Source organism: Tursiops truncatus, chromosome 15 (genome assembly GCF_011762595.2).
Source record: "Tursiops truncatus isolate mTurTru1 chromosome 15, mTurTru1.mat.Y, whole genome shotgun sequence".
Taxonomy (NCBI): Eukaryota; Metazoa; Chordata; class Mammalia; order Artiodactyla; family Delphinidae; genus Tursiops; species Tursiops truncatus.
The window spans coordinates 8,095,024-8,100,517 of NC_047048.1; positions in this window are offsets into that span (position 1 = coordinate 8,095,024).

The window sequence follows — 5,494 nt, forward strand, 5'->3', positions numbered from 1 at the left end:
CCCCTGGGACAAGGCCACACTCAGCATGGTGAGTCCCCCCCCCCCCCCCCCGCCCCCATGCCCTCGCCGTGTCAGGCCTGGGCCTCTGACTCTGGGCACCTTGTCACCTGCCCTCCAGCCCAGTCTGGAAAGCCCCAGGGACCCGGCTGCCCCTCACAGGCTCCGTCAAGAGTAGCTATGCGAGAGCTTCCCTGGTGGCGCAGTGGTTGAGAGTCCGCCTGCCGATGCAGGGGACACAGGTTCGTGCCCCGGTCCGGGAAGAGCCATGGCCGCTGAGCCTGCGCGTCCGGAGCCTGCGCTCCGCAGCGGGAGAGGCCACAACAGTGAGAGGCCCACGTACCGCAAAAAAAAAAAAAAAAAAAAAAGGAGTAGCTATGCGACCCGAAACAGGGAAAGCAGCATAACTCATGGTAGGTTCTGGAACTGTGCCGCAGGGGGCGCCCTTCCCTAGAATTCCTGTGGCCCAAGTTCCCAGCCTAAACACTGGAGTGAAAGGCCAGCTGCCTGCCCTTCCCTCCCCTTGCTGCCCTGGGATGGGTGAGCCCTGCAGGGGTGGGTGAGGCCTGCCCCAGCCCTACTCACGCCTCGCTTGTTCCCCAGGGGAGGCTGGTTCTCTCCAACAAGATGGCCCGCACCATCGGCTTTTTCTACACACTCTTCCTGCACTGCCTGGTCTTCCTGGTGAGTGTCCAGGCGCGGCCAGGGATGCATTCACCACGCTCCCCCCATCTACCCCCAGGCACAGCGTCTGCTCTTGGCTACTTCTCTCCCCATCAGGGGCCTCATCCCACCCTGGGGACCACAAGCCCACCCATCAGGCTCTTTGGCCGGGGCAGCAGCCCGGCTGACTCCACCCAGGGCCCAGTCCCGGAGGGGCTTGGTAGAGGGAAGGGCCGCTGTGGGAGGCTGACAGGTGGGAAGACAGGTCTAATTGACTCTACTGAGGGACAGCCAGGTGGGCTGCACAGAGAAGGGACATCTTGAGCTGAATCTCCTCGGGTACAGAGGGGCATTCCAGTTAGTGAACACAGCACATACAGGGGCCTAGTGATGCCTGCGCGTCCACCACGTGTGGGGAGAGGTGGGGGTAGGGCACGCCTACGGAAGGCTCCAGCCTCAGGGATCCCCGCCCCCAGCGAGGGCAGTCAAGATGGCCCCTACGTGGCTAGCCTGGGCTTCCACTCTGACCCCAGGGCCCAGGAGGTCCTGGCCCTGCCAGTGGTGCACCCAGCAACACTAGGGGTGGCAGCTGCATCCCCAGGCCTGTCTGACCATCTGTGAAACCGGTGGGCCCGAGAGCATCTCTAAGGCCCACCCATCCTGGAGCCTGGGCCACGAGCAGCTTCCCGTGTCAGGAAGCCAAGCCCAGGGGCCACAGGTGGACTGCAGGAGCGGCCGTGAGCAGCCCAGGCAGCTCACCATGTCTCTCCTTGGGCAGGTGCTCTACAAGCTGGCGTGGAGCGAGAGCGTGGAGCGGGACTGTGCCACCTTCTGTGCCAAGAAGTGAGGACCCACCCTCGGCCCCCAGCACCACCACGTTCTTATGTTCCCTGCCTTCCCCCAGCCTTCTATCACTGCCCCCATCTGGTCCACCCCACGGCCCCTGCCAAGCCCACTGTCCCCGGCCCCCACGCCAGCACAAGGTGCACGCCCCTTGGAGATCTCCGTGGCCCCCACCACCCCCTACATTTCTCTCTTTTTCACACTCGGCCTCAGCAAAGGTTTCTGTGACCCACAGGTTCGCTGATCACCTGCACAAGTTCCACGAGAATGACAACGGGGCGGCAGCCGGTGACCTGTGGCAGTGATGTCCTGGGGCTTCCCCGACACGACAGCGATGGCTGTACTCCCCACCCCTGCTTGTCCAGCTGCTTCTAATGACTTAGGCTTCCCTGGAGAATCCCCAACGTAGACTGCCCTTGCCCTCCAGCCACCAGTGCCAGAGGTCCCCAGGTCTCCTTGGACTCCCTTAAAAGATGGTCTCAGCCACATCCGGCTCCCTAAATCCAGAAAGCTCCCAAGGCCAAGCCAGATTGAGCCAAAGGGACCCCTTCAGGCCCATCTCAGGCTGGTGACCCAGCCTGGGTCTCACCCGCAGCCTGACCACTAGCCCTGGTGGCAGAGACCTCCCAGCCATGATACTGCTTTCCCACTGATTCTGGCTGTGGTTAATCCATTTGGGATCCCCTGGGCCTCTCTGTGCCAGGCCCCGGGATCCCCTTGGGCTCCCCTAGGATCCATCACCATCCCACCAAGTCATGGAAGCCCTTCCTTGCAGGCCGGCAGGCTTTGAGTCCAGCCCCGCCACCTGCCTTTATCATGGCCCCACCCCACCCCAAGAAGAGAGGGAGCCCCAGAGGGCAGGATAGTTTCTCTTACCCGCTCCCAGCCCCTTAGACACACTATGATTTTTGCTTTCTTCTTTAGCAAGGTATTCTTCTGGCTTTTAGGTGAGGAAGAGCACCCACGCCCCAGGCTCTTCAGACCCAAGGACTGGCCTGAGGGGCCCAAGTGCTTCTTGGCCAAGCAGAACTGGCTGTGGGCCATCCTAGCCTGGCCACCCTGGGGCCACTGGCAGATCTTCCTAATTTAGATTTGCACTTGCGTGTTCAGCTTTGCAAATTTTGAATAAACCCATTGTTGCAGCCACACCGGTGTCCTGCCCACTGTGACTCTGAGTGTACAGGAGGCTGGTGGGCAGGTTCCTGCAGCGACACCCCCAGGAGCTATGGCCAGACCTCACAGCTGCTCGGCTGACATGGGGCACAGTCCCCCACACGTGGGAGGCCTCTCCCCCTTTTCTCATCCCCAAGAATTCCCTGAGTGGGTCCAGAGCTTTGCGGAAACCCAAACCCACAGTGTCTGAGTTCTCTTTTTTTTTTTTTTTTTTTTTTTTTGGCCACACTGCGCGGCATGGAAGCGCGGAGCTGCAACCGCTGGACTGCCAGGGAATTCCTTGTCTGAGTTCTCTTGAGCAGACAACCCAATCAAAAAGAGAAATCCATTCCTTTTTTAAGAACTGCCTGTCAGGCTGTGGTTGGATGTGTGATGTCAACTCCTAGGGAACACCTGCTTCCCTTTCTGTGTACCCTGGAGCCGTGTACTCTCCCTTTCCCTTGGGCCCTGCCTGCCACGCACTGCAGAGCCCATGCCCACCAAGCCCCCTGTGCCAGGCTTGCATGGGGACACCGCTGAGTCACAGGTTCTAGGCCACCTGGCCTCCAGCCCAGCCCCACTGGTGTGGGTCCCCTCCCACCCAGACACCGGGCTTCCTCTTGGTCTGTGGTGGCTGGCGTCATCCCACTGGACAGGTGGCCCATGAGACTGGCTCCACACCCAGCTCCCACCCTGCAGTCCACCAGGCCAGAGTCCCCCATGCTATCCCTGTCTGAGCTTTAGCCCTGAATGCTCTAGAGTTTGTGACTTCAGGGGTCCCCTTTGGGGTCCCACCCCAGCGTCCCTCATCATCTATCCCATCAGAACGTCCTCTAAGGCCACAGAGCCTCCTGCCCTTGGGGACACCAGATAGACCTCTCCTCCCTGACCCTCGCTCCTGTCCCCATGACAGAGCTACCCTTGGTTAATCACTCCCCGCCCGCCCTTTCCCCACCCCAGCCACTTCCACTTCTCCCACCAGTTCCTCCTTGTAGGTCAGAGTACCCCTCACTTCCTCCTCCCTGGCGATCAGCGCTCTTGTCCTGCCCGGGGCTCCACACCCCACGACCCTCCCTGGCCAATGACAGCCCACCAGTGGAGCTCAGCCCACTACTTGGAACCAGGTTAGTCCACTGGGGGACCAGGCTCTCCCATCTCCCATGAGGGTGGGGTCCACAGCCAGGCCGCGCAGCGTGGAGCCTCCCTCCCTCTCTCCCACTCTGCAGGCGGTCACGCACCCACCCCTACACTCCCACACGCCTCCCAGCCCCCTTCATAGGTCAGGTTCCCAGACAGATGTCCAGGCCTCTATGCAGCTCCAAACGGTGTTTGGTCCGCACCTAAGCTTTCATGAAGTGTTTGCTAGCCAGGTCCTGGCGAGAGAGCAGCCGGTCTGTGTGTGGAAGGGTAGGGGCCCGGTACCAGGGCCTCAGACCAGGCCTGCCTTGCTTTAGAGCCCCTGTGGAGGGCAGCCCAGGGCTGGCAGGCCGGAGGTGAGGACTCCGGGGGCAGTCTCCACCTTCACCAGCCCACCGCTCCTCTCTAGGCCCCACCCTTTCCATCCACAAGACTGGGAAGAAAACCTTCTTTGCCTGTCCTGCTTGCTGGGAAATTAGAGATGCGAAATGGCTTTGGGAAAGGTTAAAGAGCTCTCTACAGGTCAGAGGTCACCATGGGTGGGGGAGGGCAACATATGGAGGCACTCCCGGCTAGCAGGAAGACCATGGTAGATCACAGAACGGCCAGAGGTGGGGTTGCAGAGAGTTTAGCAAAGGCAGGGAGACGCAGATCTAACTGCCTGTGGGAGCTGAGGGCCTGGGGCAGGGGCAAGAATGGAGAGGAGGGGAGGAGTCCGGCACCCCCCAAGGAGCAAGCAATAGGTCTCATCTCTGAGCAGCCCTTCCACACTTCTGCTCACACTGATGCCCTTCTGCTCCTCTTGGGCGCCTTCCAGGCCTGCTGGAGCCCCTCCATCTCTTCTGGGAAGCCTCCTGGAGGTCCCCAGCTCCCCAGGGGTTAGTCCACAAGCTTTCGCAAAGGCCAGCAGCAGTCTTTGTTCTTTCAGCCAGACTGGGATCTGCCCTAACCTATGCCCCGGGTTTTGGAGTTGCAGAACCAAGCAGGGGTGAGGAAGACAGGGCTGTGTTCCCCTCCCCCCATCAGCCCTGTGTGGCCTCTGAAGACCTACCCGGGTGGCGTCAGTGTCCCCATCACTGTGAAGGTGGGGAGGTGGGACCTGTGCTCGGGTCTTCCCTGCCCTGTAGCCCCGGGGCTATTTCCTGCACCGGAGCGCTGGGGGGAGGGGGCGTGGTGCTCGCCCTTGGGATTTATGAGAACCAGACGTTGACTTCTCCCGTTGCGACATCTGGGCTTTCTCGAGACGCCCACTGTCCCCACGCCGGAGGGTCCGGGGCCCCCGCCGGGCGCCCACGCCCCATACACCCCACTACCCTACTACTCAGGCCACCCACCCGGCCTCCACCCGCCACGCTCCCGGGGCCACCACCCCCGGCTCCGGGGGACGCCTCTGCACGGCGGGGATTCCGGAGCCTGGCTTGGAGCCTGCTCCGCGAGACCCGGCAGCCGCGGACTCTCGCCCCAAATGCAGCGGCTGCAAGCCAGCTCCTAACCCCTCTGGGCCCCAAGGCTCGGCAGTCCAGCCGCCGCCACCGCCGCCACCCGGAGGCAGCGAGCAGCAGCGGCGGGCGCCGAACAGGCTCGTGCTGAGGGCGGGGGGCGCGGCGGGGGCGGGACCTGCGAGGGGCGAGGGGGCCGAGCCCGAGGCGGGGGCGGGGCCGGGAAGGCGCGCGCCGCACGGGCAGAGGGTAGGAGGGGGAGC